Below are 17,164 nucleotides of genomic sequence, written 5' to 3'. Positions count from 1 at the left end.
TCACCCAGGTTTAATCTTAACCAATCATGCCCCCATTCCATTCCAAAAATTTTTTTAAATCTTTATGAAAATAACTAAACTAGGCTTCAGTAAACATTAACAAAGACTAAAAACAATCATTTTTTAGCTTTAGTAAACCAAACCCTTAAGATACAATCACATTTCTCTTTCTTGTCCTAAGCATGCAACTGTTCCTTATGCACAAACATTTCTTCCTGGCCTTTACATAATTTAGCATATATATCTTCTTGCTCACATTTGATAAATTGTGAAGTGTGTCTTAAACAGGCTCTGTCTCAGTCCCTCTTATACTGTTATAAATTAAAGATAAAATATAGTAGGAAATATAAATTATAATATTTAACATGCATAATCATGGCTTATTACTAGTTTTAAGCACTTAGAAAGTGAAAAACTGAACAAATAGAGAAAATTAATTTCTGATTTTCATGAAGTGTTCTGATAATATGTTCATGAACATCATCATCGCTGTCACCATGAAAAACCAGTAAAAGGAAATGAGCATTCAGCTTACATGGGAACAATTTCTTTTCTATTTTAACTGGAAGGTGAATGTGTGGGCGTTCACAATATTCATATCAAATGAGTTAGGAAACATAAGAAATGTGTTTTCAATGAACTGAGTTTGAATTAGAGTGGATATATAATTTGTCAACCGAATCAGGACACTTAGGAGAGTCAAAGGGGGCACTGTTAGTTATTATGTCAGGAAATAGATGCAAAGTAAGACTGTGGCAGACAACGTGGACGTGTGGTCAGTGTGGTCATTGTTATGTGACTGGATGTGGTGTCACCCTGGGTGAGAGCGGTTGGAGGGGAGGGGAGAAGGTGCAAGCACTATGTCATCTTAAAGCCAACTCCACATCTGTATTTACCGTTCTCCTTAACGGGTGCTAAAGTGTCCTTTAAAAGCTTGTTTGGCACTGGGTTTCAAACTTGGAACAGAAATCCAAAGAAGGAACCCGTAGCTTTTGGATGCTTATTGTCATTCTTCCCATTCCTGTGATTATATTTTTTCACACTCTGTTTCTGACCTAATTTCAAGCAAATTTATTATTTAACAAATTTTACTTTATCACCTTTTATGTGCTAGGTACATTTAGGGGTGAGTAAGAATTCTTATGGAGAAGAAAATCATGTAGAAGAGGCAGACTGAAACATGAGCATTCACAATACTCTCAAGTCAATGTTCCTCTTGTTATATAAGTGGGGGGGTGGAAAATGCATACAAGCTGGAGTGACAACTTGTGGGAAGGAGTGCCTTTAAAACCTACTGGAGCCCTGGCTGGTGTGGCTCAGTGGATTGAGTGCCGGCCTGTGAACCAAAGGATCACCGGTTCGATTCCTAGTCAGGGCACCTGCCTGGGTTGTGGGTCAGGTCCCCAGTTGGGGGCATGCAAGAGGTAACCACACAATGATGTTTCTCTCCCTCTCTTCCTCTCTCCCTCCCCTTCTTTCTAAAAATAAATAAATAAAATCTTTAAAAATAATAAAAATAAAGTATCTACTGGAAAAAGGAAAGCACTTATAGAGGTGGGACCCTTAAAATAAGGACCAAGCTTCGAGGCATCCCAGGTCAAGGAAACAAAATAAATAGGTCTAGAGACTTGAAAACTTGGTGCTGAGGAAAACCATGAACATTTTGATGTAAGAGTACCTACACAGCCGATGGGATAGTGAGTTTGAAGATGGCTTTAGTGGAATCGTGAGGGAATTTGTTCGCCAACCCAAGAAGTTTAGATTTTCACCTATAAGGAAAGACAGCCATGAAGGAGTTTAAGCAGAGTAGGGTATAATTCGATTTCTCTGCCAGAAGATCACTGGCTCAGTACCAGAATCCATTAGGGGAGGGTGAGCAGACCCGAAGAGACCTGCCAGGCAGTCCCTGCATTGCCTGGAAAGTAGGCAGTCCTGGACAAGTGTCAGAACAACCTGGAAACCTTTTAAAAATAGTGATTGGGTTTCATCCCCAGAGGTTCTGTTTCCGTTGGCCTGGGGTGGGCCTGAAAATAAATAAATGTATCTGTTTAGGGTCAGAGAGATTCAAATGCACTACCGAGGTTGTGAGCCACTGAGATAGCCAAGTTCTTAAGCTAGAGTTAGGAGAAGGGGATAGGTGTGAAGGATTGGGGATAAAAACCAGTGAAATGTGATGATAAAAGGGATGGTGGAGGAGTAAGGGACAGGTACGCATGGAGAATATCGATACATCCTAGTTTTCTCTCTTGGGCTACTGGATTGATTTTGATAACATTAAACTGCCTCAGACAATATTTCTAAAGACTTCACCCAAGGAACAAGATATTTCTAAGAAAAAGTTAAATAAGTACTACTTCAGCAAGAGACCCAACAAAGCTGGATTTTATTTGGTGGTAGAACAGGAATTTGGACAAAGTTGATATTTCATCAGTTTTTGATGCTAAAGATTCAGTGCCTTTATAGTCCTTGGGGGGAGTCCAGGGGGACAGATGATCAAAAGAATATCCCTTTGGTGATTGATAGATACATAAAACAATTCCCAAACATCCCTCTGGGGAAGATGCTATGGAATAAAAGCTACCTGCTTAGCAGTGCTTTGAACAGAAAGCTTTCATTTTCATTTAATAATGACTTGTAAGAGGAGGGTGCCGGATACTGAATGGTATCTTCCCTATTTTCAAGATTTGACAACTAAAAGCCACAGCTGAACACAAAAGGCCTGACGCGGAAAGGACACAATGCCTGTTTTTTTCCATTTTTTTCCAAACATCTAATACATTATTTGACAAGCAGAACAATATTCTGTTTTTTATCTGACACATCATTCTTCAGTGGGGTGGGGGGAGAGGGAGAGAGAGAGTGAAGCTGAAGAAAGGCACAGTAATCATTAGAAGCATTTAGGTAGTACTTACTATGTGCCATGCACTATTCTCAAAACATTTAATTTTATTTTCCTAAAACCCCTCAAAGGAAGTACTGTCATGATCCTCACGTTTCATTTGTAAACAGAGGCCCAGAGAGGGTAAGTAACTTGCTCAAGGTCACACAGCTAGTAAAAGGCAGAGCTGGAATAAAGAAATGCAGCTGCGTTCCAAACACCACCCTTAACCAGAATGGAGGGGAGCTTTACCTTCATGTTTTAGCCCAGCCAGGATTTGTTTCCACCTGACAAGTGAACACTGTAGGAGGTGCCTAGGAGTTAAACCAGTTTGCCCAGCAGGAGGGCTGCTCATAAAGCGTACGTATGTTGAGGAGAATGAACCAATGAAGAGAGAAAGTCTGAAGACCTAAGAGAGGGCAAAAATTGATGGAACAGGGGTTTGGAGAACGTAAAATAAAATGAGGCTTCCCAAATGAAAGGATTCCCTTTTACTAGGAAAAAAGACAAGAGGTCAGGATGCACGTAATTTTTAGACATACTTTGGGAACTGATGAAAAAAAAAAAAAAAGAAGCAAAACTTGAGAGAGAAAAGCTGGGAGCAGTTTGGGCGTTAGCTTGGAATTTCCACTTAGGAGTTGCTAAACATGTTTCGCAGCGTGAGAGGCAAGAATGGCCACATAGCTCATAGATAGGTTAGGGCCACGTGCGACATGGGAAGCAGGGGTTCTTGTCTAAAAATTATTTAGAACATCAGGACAACAGAAGCACAGATTGGAACAAGCAGAACCACAGGTCCTGCCGAGTGTGAGTCCCCGTGAGACAGCACAGGTCAGACTCCAGTGAGGCCGGCCCTGGCCAGAGGTCCTGGACGAAATGATTCTATGCTGACATCAACCAGAACTGACGACCAGATTTCTGATCCAGTCCATGACTTGTAACCAAAACTCTCTGTAGGAGGAAGGAGAAGAAAGATAGGTGGTGATTAAATTCCTTCTGACCATGGACAGTTTCCCATCCTTTGATTTTGTAGCTGAGTGAAACAATGACTGCCCTCTTTCCATAATGGAGGACGTTGATTTTTATTCATGAGCAAGTCTTTGCTTAATATCCCCAAGTCTTTTGCTAGATTTTTCTGTAGTAATAACATCAGAAAAATGATCAGCTTAAAAAGTTACTGTTTCACTCCCAAAATAAGGATCAATTTCTTAATACTATTAAAAGTCTAATAAACGTTCAAATTTCAAGAATGCTTTTCTTCAGCTATCACATTTCTTAACAAAACAAAATTATTTCATTTCAAAGATTAGAGAATATCATCACACAGAAACAGAATAAAAATATTTTTATGAATATTTGAAACTAGCCAATTTTCTATATCAATATGGAAAATAAATGCATTTTATAAGTCATATTCTATAAACATTACCTAGCAGGTTTCAAATTATATTTGATGTCAGAAAATTGATATTTCATCAGGGTATTTCCTTCCAACATAAATCTCACTTTCTTCCAAAAATATTAGTGTTTTTCCAAATAGAAATTTTTAAGTCATTAGTTGGAAATATTTTTTTACAGCTAATGAGATAATCAAATATTTGTTTAAATACTTGAGCAACCTGACTTGTGTATATAATTCACAATTATTTCTGTTGCCATGAACTCTCAAGATACTGAGTGTACCTGCTGATTATGTTTTCAAAGAGATTTGTGTTATCAGACTATGTTTGTAGAGATTTTGTGGCAGCCAGATTGCACACAAAGAAACATTTTTTAAATAAATAAAATTGCAAAGATAAAAATAAGCAGATAGTATCTTCTAGTCCTCCCTCTTGTCTTAAGAAAATTTTCTAATACAAACATATCATTTTCAAAAATCTTCAGGAATGTAAACTACAACAGTTTAGTTGTATATGTACCTCAGTTTTTCTTTTTACCAACACTGTAGAAAATTCCATGCAGCCTTAGATCAAACTTTGAGCCCACCAATTATTATGTCTATGCTTTGAGCAGTCTGTCAAAATCTCTGGAACATCTTTATCTACGCAATGGGAATTCTCATTCCAGGGATGATTATAGGAACACCTTAGAAAGTGTAAAGCATAGAGAGAGGACTTATTCACATCACCCCGCATTTTAACCCTAACATCATTATAATGGAGGGCGTGGATTTAAACATAAGATCTTCCTGAGCTATAGTCATTCAGCAATAAGTATATAATGATAATAATAGCCATCGTCGTTGGCAGCCGTCCGTCTCGAAAGACGATGGTGTAGCTTCTTAAGAGTCTATCTGCACTGCCGAGAATGGCTGTGCAGTCCGACTCGGGAGTGACACGGTATCTGTCTCCTCCCGTGTTGAATCGACATCTTGCGATGACGCTGGAGTGTCCTCTCCAGTGAAGCTGAAGCTACAGAGCCTGGGCAGGGTGATATGGAGGGTCTGCTGTTGCCCATGCAGCAGACCCCCCCTCTCTTCGCAGCTGAAGGATCCAAGGGAAAGACGGAGTCAATACAGCTTGGCTTCAGGTGCGCCGCAGGAGTTGCCGGTGTTGACTACAACGTCAAACTGCCTTAGGGACTCCGGCTCCGGATTTTCTGTCGGGGTTTACTCCCTTAGCCTTTCCCCTGAAGAGATATGCCGCAAGGCAGCGGAGGTTTTTTGGAGTCAGAGTTTTCCTTCTCTGATGTGCCCTGATAATAATAGTAGAGGTAATAATAATAATACCTACAGGGCTTAGACGATGACCAAATGAGATTAAATAATTAAAAACATGTTGTTTTACTACACATATGTAGATAAACAGAGGATAGAAACCGATATGGTTCTGTAAGAGCATGATTTACACTCTCAGAAATTCCAGATGGAATAGAAAACTCAGTATGGATCCACAAATAACAGTAGCACATGGAGAGATTACAACTACCCAAGGAAGGAGTATACTGGAATACCTCTTTTGGTTCCTGATTTCTTCTTAGCCAGTCCAGGCACCCTGATCTGACTAACTTGTATTTTAGAAAAAGATATATCATCAGTCATCATTGTTAGATACAGCAAGATCAGCTACACAATTTGTATAGCCCAGTACAAAATAAAGTGCAGATCCTCCTTGTTAAAAACTCTTAGGAATTTCAAAACAGTGACATTTGAGCATTAAGGCAAGTGCAAGGGCCATTCTAAGGAAGCACAGAGTCCTGTGTGACTGCACAGATCTCAAGTGATCCTGGGTACGAGCAGGAATTGACCCTGGCTAATTTCAGCAGCAATTATTAATTTCTAAGAAGATTGCATACAAGGCTCAAAGCTGCACAAAAAAAGCCATCATGCAAAATTAAAGCCCTGAATTAGTCTACTGAAGATGTCATTACCACTGCCAAGAAGTACTTCAGACTATAGCTTGTGTTGCTGCCACCATAAACCAGAACATCTAATTTTATTGCAACCACTATTAATGCTAAAGAGAAATTCTCTATAGTTCCTGGTTTCTGTGAGCCACTAGCTACTGATTCCATTCCTAAAGTATAAACATCCAATGGACAGACTCTAAGCCAGGTGCCTACTCTTCCAGAAACAGGGAATGCTGGGAAAGTGAGTACCTGGTATTTTCTTCATATAGCAGAAGGTGGGCTATGCCTCCCAGCAAGTCATATAAAATGGGGAATTCCCTAAACATAATAAAGAGGGGCCATGTGTTAGGCAGCCAAAAAAAAATAACAGAAGAAATAATATTCTCAGACAGATAGAGTTATGAAGTCAATACACTTTATTCATTTGGAAGCTCACAAGTTTATCTTGTAAAGAAGAAGTTGATAGTAACAGATATGTATAATATATAAATATCTACACATGTAGAAGGAAAACTCTGACTCCAAAAAACCTCCGCTGCCTTGCGGCATACCTCTTCAGGGGAAAGGCTAAGGGAGTAAACCCCGACAGAAAATCCGGAGCCGGAGTCCCTAAGGCGGTTTGACGTTGTAGTCAACACCGGCAACTCCTGCGGCGCACCTGAAGCCAAGCTGTATTGACTCCGTCTTTCCCTTGGACCCTTCAGCTGCGAAGAGAGGGGGGGTCTGCTGCATGGGCAACAGCAGACCCTCCATGTCACCCTGCCCAGGCTCTGTAGCTTCAGCTTCACTGGAGAGGACACTCCAGCGTCATCGCAAGATGTCGATTCAACACGGGAGGAGACAGATACCGTGTCACTCCCGAGTCGGACTGCACAACCATTCTCGGCGGTGCAGATAGACTCTTAAGAAGCTACACCATTGTCTCTCGAGACGGACGGCTGTCGCGGACGACGACACATGTACTCTCTTCTTTCCAGCATCTTTCCACTAGAAATAATCTTAGAAGTTCCTAATTTGTTTTCAGCATTTTCTCAGAAATAAAATTGATCTTAAACCATTCTTTTCTTCTGACCAAAATGATAATTTGTCAGTTGCAGTGATAGTGCATTGGTTGTCACTGTCTGTCCTTACACTTTTGGATTACATTCTCTCACCCAATCATGTGATTCTAATCACCTTCCCACTTCCTTATAACCATTTTAATGCCAATGAGACCCGGGCCCAGTTAATTATAAAAATCCCTTTCCCTAGCCACAGTGGTTTCCCTAGACACTCTCAAATTTTAATGTGACACCAATCAACTAGGCTCTTTTAATGTGCAGATTCTGATTCAGTAGATACGAGTGAGACTGAGCATCTACGTTTCTAACAAGTTCATAGATGATGCCCGTACTGTTGATCTGTGGACAACACTGGGAGTAGCAGGAACCTAGATATCCCTGGGGGGGGGGGGGGGGGGGTTAGGGGGGGAGGGTCTAGGGTTGTGCACTCTCACTAAAGCAGGCCAATTAACCAAGACAGAGAAAGCCAAGGGGCGGGTGAACAGAGTGGGAAAGAGGAATAATTATTTTGTTTGTACTTGGAGCTAGCTGTACCTGGTGCCCGCTCCTCACTCCGGTCACACAGGCTGATGAATTTACTTTTTGTTTAAATAAGGCAGATTTGGATTTCTTCACTTGCAATCAAAAGAATGCGTAGAATATAAACCTTCTTTAGACCTAATCTAACACTAATCAAACTGTCCTGACCCAGAGCTATTCTTCATTTGTTATACTTGCAACCTACTGACCTTGAAGAGTTATGAACTCTGACTCTTGATTATAAGAAATTAGTAGAAACAAATAAATAATTGCCAAATTATTTGTTACATGTTTGAAATTCAACCATTTTTTATTGTATTGGTCATCTAAGTAAAGCTAATATAATTCTTTTAAGGCTTCTTTTTGATTGAGTGAAAATTGTATTAATTACAAATGTTTATTTCTACTCTGCTGGCTTACTGTAAATGTTTCTCAAGTTATGTCTCTACAGGCAACTACACCTCTGGAAACAGGGAAAGAGGAACAACCCAGCTTCAGCTTGTTGTGAGTCACAGATATTTGATAAACTAGTATTCTAAAAGGCATGCTGTTGGGTCCTAAGATCCCACCAAGGTCATATGTGTCTGCCAACTACACTGACCCATAAAAGTATAAACTAATTGTTTTTCACTTACATTGAAGATCAGTTCAGAACATTCTGCATTTTTAAAGTTAAGCTCTCTGGCAACAGCATTATGGACTAAGTCAGCCCTTCTCTCTTCACACGACATAAATTATTAATCACCCTTGGAGAAGAAAAGGGCAGCAATTCTGAAGACAAGGTTAAATAAACACTTGAAAAAGTCTTCTTAGTCAAAAATGACTTGTTCTGAGAGGTGCTAATATCCCGGGTCTCAAAAAAATAGGATAGATATTCCCATGATAAGGACAAATAGTAATCAGCAAACTCACAATGCATACTTGTTTTCCTTTTGTTAGAGGAATTTATCTTTAATCCAAGCAATGGTTTATTAAAACCTTCCTTTTGTGAGGTTACAATAAATCAAGACAGCAAAAACATTTTAGCGGGTCAGCTCTATCTTGTGGCCTTTATCTGTTTTTTCCTCCTGGAGGCCTGCCTCTTCCCTTGGACCGAAATGAGGTTTTTTGCGTGGCTTCCCATGGCCTGCCTTACTTCCCCCATCACACCACACTTGTTCACTTGTCTGAGTCCCTCCCTGCCTTCCCCCACACCCCACCACACAGTTCACTGTGCAGCACAAAGTTAGTGCTTTCAATATTTGTTTACTACATGGACAAGAACGTTGGAAGATGCTAGATTACAACCAATTTAATTCATAATGTGAAGGGCGCCTTTATGTTGTAAGTTGCTTGCATCGTGCTGACAAAATCTGCTTTGAGAAAATGTCACATTTCATCCAGTTTGTTCTTCTTATTTTTTTAAAATATATTAACATGAAAAGGTTTGTTTTTCCTGTATAAAATAAAGCTACCTGCTGCTGCTGCTGCTGGTGGTGGATTTGGCTTAAAAAGTCATGGGTGTTGTGCTTGCATTCAAAAATGTCAAAAACAACCTCATAGCCAAGGATTTAATAGTATCTATGAAATAAAACACAAGGTTGAGTATCCTTTAAACACCGTCCCAAGGTAAGGAAGAAACTTTAGTTTTTTCTGCCATTGAATTATATTAACAAGTACCACTAGGGGGTGCATCATCTCTTCTTATTTCTAGTAAACAGATTGCTACAAGGAAGGCATTGTTGCTATATATCCATAAAGCAGTAGCTTCATTCTTCATTGTATATACAACTAACTTTATTCTCAGACTTCATATTAGCCCTTACATTGGCATCTATAAGCCAATAATTGCATTCGTGGTTACTGAATACTAGTCAACTTACTCTCAAATGATCACTTTCCTTAATAAAGTTAATTCTATGTGTGATTTTTTTCTATTTTCATGTCTCCAATGACATAAGAAAAACATGTGTTCAGTAGCAAGAGTAACAAACTATTCCATTCCAAAAATATTTAACAATAACATAATATACTTAAGTAAATTAAAGGAAAAAGGATTTAGCAACTATCTTTAACTTAACTATGAATTTTCCAAATTTTGCCAGTACATAGGACACATAAGCATCTCAGTAACCTTTTCCCTTTCTTAAAAAATAGTTTATTTATTTATCTTTAGAGAAAGGGGAAGCGAGGGAGAAAGAGAGGGTGAGAAACATCAATGGGTGATTGTCTCTCACACACCCCTAACAGGGAAACTGACCCACAACCCAGGCATGTACTCTGACTGGGAATCAAACTGGTGACCGTTTGGCTCACAGGCCGGCACCCAATCCACTGAGCCACACCAGCTAGGCATCAATAACCTTTTCATGATGTCCCAGGCAAAAAAAAAGTTCTGTTTATTAAGTAATTAGGTTTAATAACTTAAAAGTATATAGGTTTTCACAACTTAATAGCTGTTTTTAAACACCAAAACAGAAAGAAAAAGATTTATTTTTATCATTTTATACTTCTGTTTGCTGCCTAACAAATTATCCCCAAAATCTAGTGGCTTAAAAAAGTATGTTTTCTTTCTTTCTTTGGGTCAGCAATCTGGGAGGGGCTTAGCCGGGTGGCTGTGTCTTCGGGCCTCTGAGGCTGTGGTCAGCGTGTCAGCTGGGGCTGCAGCCACCTCAAGGCTTGGCTGGGGCTAGAAGAGTCCCTTCCAAACTAGCTTATTCCCAAGGCTGTTGGCAGGAGGCCTCAGTTCCCTGCAGGTTGTTGGACAATGGGCCTGGTTCCTTGGCACGTGGGCACCTCCACAGCACGACATGCTTAAGTATCATCACAACATGGCAGAAATGAGTGATCCAAGGGAGACAACACAGAGAAGGTTGCAAAGCCTTTTATGACATAAACTTGGAAGTCTCACGTCATCACCTCTGTCATATTCCACTTTTTAAAAGTTAGTTACTAAGTCTAGCTCACATTCAAGGGAAAAGGGATCGATCGCTTAAAAGATTACACTGGGGAACACAATTTTCGTTGAGTTAGATATGACACTTGTTTTGACTAACTTTTGGCATCTGAATCCAAAAATGGCCCCAGTTTTTCTCTCTCAAGTCAAATTTTTAAGGTACAGAATACCTTCACCTTGTCCCCAAAATCATACAAAATGTACATACAAAGGAAAATAAAGAAAAAAATACCTGAATATACTTTTTATTTGAAGTTATTTTAGTCATATAAAGGCTATATATTGTTACTGTAAGTAAAACTGTGTACAAGTAGTAAAGTTCTGGTACCAAGCATACATATTAAGGTATTTTATCTTTTCAAACGACAGGCTAGCAAATGCCAAAATGAGATACTTGAAACAGTCTCCTTCAGTTGGCAAAGCTTTAACAAATTGCTTCATGAGACCCAGTTTCATGTGCAGAGGTGGAAATAGAATGTTCTTTCTGTCAACAAGTGGCTCATGTAGAATGTTTGGATCACCACGTTTGAGGTCAGATCTTGGAGGCCAATTCAACTCCACCCAATGCTTCTCACCAGCTCTGCTGTCCCACATACACAGAAAACAGGGATACTTGGTGTATCCACGTTGCTGACCAAGAAGGAAGCAGATCATTTTAAGGTCAACACAGGTGATCCAATCGTGCTTGTGATATTGCAAGAGATCAATGACTCTCTTTATGTCTTCATATTGTTCACAAAAACAAACTGAATGGCCAATTTAGACTGCACCAAATAAATTGCCATTGTGAAGTAGGACACACTTCAAGCTCTGCTTTGAGCTATCGATGAACAGTCGCCACTCGTTTGCATTATAGATTGGAATTCCCAGTTTCTCCATTAAACCATGTGTGTTATGGCAATACACAAAGCCACCATCACTTCTAAAGTCCTGCAGAAATGCACTTTCTCTTGATCGAAAGTAGGATGCCTTCACGTGTTCCCTTCATCCACATCCATAAACTCTCAACACACTGCTTGCACACCTTGTGAGGGGCCCAAGACTTACCTTGATCATCAAATTTCACTTTAAAATACGCAAAATAGGCTTGCTTGACAAATGCGCTGATGTTTGTCCCTTAGGAATGGTGAAACTGCCACAGATATAACAAAATGAATCAGGGTTGTTTAAGCACTTACAACAAGAAATAGCAGAGGCAGACCTGAAGGGAAGGAAATAAGTACATATGTAAATAAAAATAAATAAATTCTGCTAACTCCTTGTATACAGACGAGAACTCAGACTACACTTCGTAATATGATTTACTATATAGAGTGGCACGCAACCTCTCACCACACTGTCTCATGGGTAACTGAATAGCTTAGACAATATGAACCTGTCACTGGTCTCCACGGTCATCCCCCACCCCTCCCCACTCAAGGGAGGTTTGCTCTCAGCCAATAGGAGAGCACTAGTGCTTCCCTCAATCCAGGCTCAATCCAGCCTAGAGTGGTCGCGTTAAGATAAGCTGTACAGAAAAACTTGACATGATTGAAGAAAACTAACTGGAGTTTTGAAATCAGCACGCCTATTTAAGTCTAAAAAGCTGAAAAGTCTAACTCAACAGGAATTGTGTTAAAAATTGTTCCCCTTTGTTATTGAATAATTTTGGACACAGTTTAAAACCACTACACTTACCAGTGAGGTGCATGTACCTGTTAGAATAGTATAACCTAAATAGAAAAAAAAAAAAAAAGGCAGAAGAAGGATATTTTTGCTCTCTGCCTTATCTGGGACATCCATCTTCTCCTGCCCTTGGACCTCAGCACTCCAGGTTCTTAGGCCTTTGGACTCCAGCTGGGACTTGAATCGTTGGCTGCCTTGGCTCTCAAGCCTTCAGGTTTGGACTTGAACTATACCACCAGCTTTCCTGGGCCACCAGCTTACAGATAAGCAGATCACGGGACTGCTCAGCCTCCATAATCACATGAGCCAACCCCTCATAAAAAATCTCTTCCTGTATGTCTATCTACACACACGTGTCTCATTGTTTCTGTTTCTCTGGAAAACGCTGACTAATACAGGTAGTATACACGCAAACTTTGGAATCATACTAGAAACCACTACCCACATTTTCTGTTTCACATTGACTTTCATGTGCTACCTGCTTTTTATCCCAGCAACCACTGAATGCTCAGCTTCACAAAGATATGCCTTCTGTATTAGAATGTAACACATTCTAAGGTTGCAGTTGTGAGCTGCCTTAAGCTAGTAGTTCATGTAGTGGCCAACAGATGCTGCTGTGTTTCCCTAGAAATTTTAAGTAGGTTATAGATCCTCTAAGACTTCACTGCAGGCCCCTAGACCGGCTGAGGGCACAATTTGTGAACCATAGACTTAATACCCTTCTTCTCAGAGGTGAAAATTAAGGTTGAACATATGTTTGAAAACTCTTTCTAGATACGCAAAAAAATAGTTTCTGTTTACCAGGAAAATAATGAAAGAAAAATGAGGAGGCCATTTCTATTCATGGTATTGAAATAGAATGAAAGTTTTATTTTGTTATAAATGCTTGTAGAATGTAGAATATTCTAAGGGCAGAATACTTTTTCTTCCACTCATTTTAGCTAAACACCAACTGAATACAAAGAAAATGTAATCTAAGAACAAAAAAAAATTTTTTTTAAAGAAATCAGGATACAAACAATAATTCTCTCTTTTTGTATAAAAAAATTTTTTTTCTTTCCTAGTATAATGGTATCTTAGTGTTGGCCTGGAGACTGTGCCAAATGATTGCATAGTACTCTATTTCCTCACTCATAGGAAGTTAGTCTTCCATAAAAAGAAAGCACAGGTAATGGAAGATCTTCCTGTTAATTGCAGCACATAGAAAAACAAAACCAAACAAACCAACAACGACAAAAAAAGACTCGATATATTTCTCTTTGCTCCTTCCTGAAACCCCACTAAAAGAACAAAACTTCATTTTTAAGGGCTTGATCCCACAGAAACAAAGACAGAAGAGGTGATGAGAGCAGTGAGTGTTGTCCACGGAATACTGAAAGGTGGGAAGCTGTTAGCCTAGCAGTAAATGACAGGCTTTGACATTCTCTGCTTTGCCAAGCACCCAAGGAAGAAAAAAGCCAACTAGAAGTAGGTTGAGTCATGCCACAAAACCCAGAATATCTCCAGCAATAGCGGAACCAGGGGCTTCTGAAAGCACTGGGTTTGCAACTACAGCTCAAGACAGGAGACTTGGTTATAAGCCTGAGGAAAAAAGGTAATATGATGATCGATGCGTCTGCTTGGAGGAGTGAGAGCTCCAGTACCCTTCCACCCGGGTCCTGAGAAAGCTGACTGGCAGGCTCACATTCCTTCACTCAAGATAGTGGAGAGTCCTCTGGGGAAACTGTCTAGCCCTATAAATATGGACATCAGGAGTCCCATAGCATAATATCTAGGTCCTGCCTGATCATGTCACAATGAAGCCTGACACTTGATTAGCTTTACACAGACATAGAGCTTGCAATCAGCGTTTCAGTACCCTACTTTTCCATTGGTTTTGAAATAACTTACATTAAAATTTCCAAATCTGAACCTCCTGTATCCCTTTTATTCAGATTTACCAAGTGGTAACACTTAACTGAATACACATAAATGTCAACTCTCTCTCTCTCTCTCTCTCTCTCTCTCTCTCTCTCTCTCTCTCTCTCTCTCTCTCTCTCTCTCTCCCCACTCCCCCCAACCCCAGCCTGCTTGTGTGTGTGTGTGTGTGTGTGTGTGTGTGTGTGTGTGTTTAGGATGTAATATGCCCATTATCATTTGTTGTACTCTGAATATTTTATTCTCACCTAAGGACATTTTTTTCATTGCTTTGGAGAGAAAGAAGAGAAAGAGAGAGAAAAAACATCAATCAGCAGCCTCCCGTACACACCCCACCCAGGGATTGAACCCACAGTCTAGGCATGTGCACTGACCAGGGGTCGAACCAGCAACCTTTCAGTTTATGGGATGATGGTCCAATCAACTGAGCCACACCAGCAGGGCTACGCTGAGTGGTTTAAAAGAAAGCTTCAGATATGCGGTCTCATCACTCAAATAGCCCAGTGCATATCTCTTCCAAACAAAGACACTCTCCCACTTAAGTTTAGCCAACTGTTCAAAACTGCTACTTTTTCTTTTCTGCTCCAGGGTTTTTCCAAGAAATTTGTGGTGCATTTAGTTCCTATGTGTCTTGAAACTCTCTCAACCTAAAGCAGTAGTTTTCAGTCCTTGATAGCCTTAGTTTTACAGAGCACAGGCTTCATCCTACCAGCTGACCCTTGCAGTCTTTCTCAGAACTATTGTAGACTCAGGTTATGTGCCCTTGATATGGACATCATAGTGTGCTCTTCTGAATACATTAGCAAAAGAAAACAAAAAGGAAAGTATTAAGCCTGAGAATTTTTTTAAGTATAAGAAGGTCGATGAACTGGAAAGAGTCAGAGACTTGACTCTACCTGCAAGACAATACATTAGCCTGCCACAGTTTCACAGACGCTGACAACAGACACAAGACCCCTGGACAAGAGGCAAAGGGTTTTTTAAGAATTCAGAACAGCCCTGGCTGGTGTAGCTCAGTGGATTGAGTGCTCCGAAGATTGAGTCACTGTTTTGATTCCCAGATAGGGCACATGCCTGGGTTGCAGGCCAGGTCTCTCCAATTGGGGGCATGAAAGAGGCAACCAATCTATGTTTCTCTAGCCGTCGTCGTCGTCGTCGTCGTCGTCGGCAGCCGTCCGTCTCGAGAGACGATGGCGTAGCTTCTTGAGAGTCTATCTGCACCGCCGAGAATGGCTGTGCAGTCCGATTCGAGAGTGACAATCCCTGCCACACTTGTTACAGGTGAAGGCAGATGGCCAATGTTGCTGCTGTTGATGCTGCTTCCGCCTCGATCTTTTCTGGACCGCCTCCTCGTTGCGGGCAGCCTCTGCGCGTGACGTACCTTGCCTGACCGCGAGCCTCCAGGCTAGGCGGTCGTCTGCTTGAACTTCCCATGTGTTGAGATTGATGGAGCATTGTGTCATGTCCTTTTTGCAGATGTCTTTGAACCGCAGTTTTGGGCGCCCTGTCATCCTCTTGCCTTCTGCTAGCTCGCCGTAGAGGAGGTCTTTGGGGATACGGCCTGCATCCATTCTTTTGACATGGCCGAGCCACCTGAGGCGTCTCTCGCTAAGAACTGCATGCAAACTGCTCATATTGGCTCACTTCAGCACCTCGGTGTTGGGGACCTTATCCTGCCAGGCGACATGCAGGACGCGTCGCAGGCACCTCATCTGGAAGCTGTTGAGTTTCCTTTCGTGCCTTGCGTAGGTGGTCCACGTCTCGCTGCCATAGAGGAGGGTGCTGAGTATGCAGGCTTGGTAGATGCGCAGTCTGGTTTTCTCAGTGAGGCTGGAATTGTTCCACACTCGCCGGTTCAGTCTGGCCATAACTGTGGCTGCCCTGGCGATTCTCCGGTTGACCTCCAAGTCGACTGACAGAGAGCTCGAGATGGTGGACCCGAGGTAAGTGAAGTCGTTGACAACCTCCAGGGTGTATCCGTCGATGGTGATGCATGGGGGAGTCCCCGTGCCTTGAGCCATAACATTCGTCTTCGTCAGGCTGATGGCTAGTCCGAACTCCTTGCATGCGTGGGAAAGGCAAGTGACTAGCTGCTGGAGTCCCTCTTCGGAGTGTGATGTCAAGGCTGCGTCGTCGGCGAAGAGCATCTCACGGATGAGCACCTCTTTGACTTTGGTCTTGGCTCGTAGACGGGCCAGGTTGTAGAGCTTGCCATCGGATCTGGTGTGAATGAAGACACCCTCGCTGCAGTCCTTAAAGGCGTATTGGAGGAGCATGGAGAAGAAGATTCCGAACAGCGTAGGCGCGAGGACGCAGCCCTGCTTTACTCCGCTGCTGACTGGGAAGGCCTCAGAGGTTGCGCCGTTGTAGGACACCGTGCTGTGCATGTTGTCGTGAAAGGACATGACCACAGCAAGCAGATGTGGTGGACAGCCAATCTTCCGTAGCAAGCTGAAGAGTCCGCTTCGACTGACCAGATCAAACGCCTTCGTGAGGTCAATAAAGGCGAGGTAGAGTGGTTTATGCTGCTCGTGACACTTCTCCTGCAGCTGGCGTAGGGAGAAGATCATGTCCACTGTTGAGCGGCCAGCTCTGAAGCCACACTGGGACTCTGGGTAGACGCGGGAAGCAAGGGTCTGCAGGCGGGCAAGAGCAACCTGGGCGAATACTTTGCCGACGACGCTGAGGAGAGAGATGCCCCGGTAGTTGTTGCAGTCGCTGCGGTCTCCTTTGTTATGTTTCTCTAGCACATCAATGTTTTTCTCCCTCTCTTTATCCCTCCCTTCCCCTCTCTCTAAAATTAAATAAAATTTAAAAAAATATATATCCAGAATAGCAGGT

General features: G+C 41.5%; 1 long non-coding RNA gene across 2 annotated transcripts in view; it reads right to left on the bottom strand.

The window, feature by feature from the left end:
* The window catches only part of LOC150020729 (uncharacterized), a 107,442-nt gene that overhangs the window by 14,691 nt on the left and 75,587 nt on the right, over window positions 1-17,164 (bottom strand). The window contains exon 6 of one of the 2 annotated variants that reach the window (XR_016510439.1): window positions 10,977-11,942. The exons of the other annotated variant lie outside the window; for it this stretch is intronic. This is a non-coding gene — a long non-coding RNA (uncharacterized LOC150020729). Of the gene's footprint in view, window positions 1-10,976; window positions 11,943-17,164 lie in introns of those variants that run through there. 2 annotated transcript variants of the gene reach the window in all.

The sequence above is a fragment of the Furipterus horrens genome, unplaced genomic scaffold (genome assembly GCF_987537825.1).
Source record: "Furipterus horrens unplaced genomic scaffold, mFurHor1.1.pri manual_scaffold_1, whole genome shotgun sequence".
Classification (NCBI taxonomy): domain Eukaryota; kingdom Metazoa; phylum Chordata; class Mammalia; order Chiroptera; family Furipteridae; genus Furipterus; species Furipterus horrens.
The sequence above is the reverse complement of the archived record's forward strand: the minus strand, read 5'-3'. Positions and strand labels throughout refer to the sequence as shown.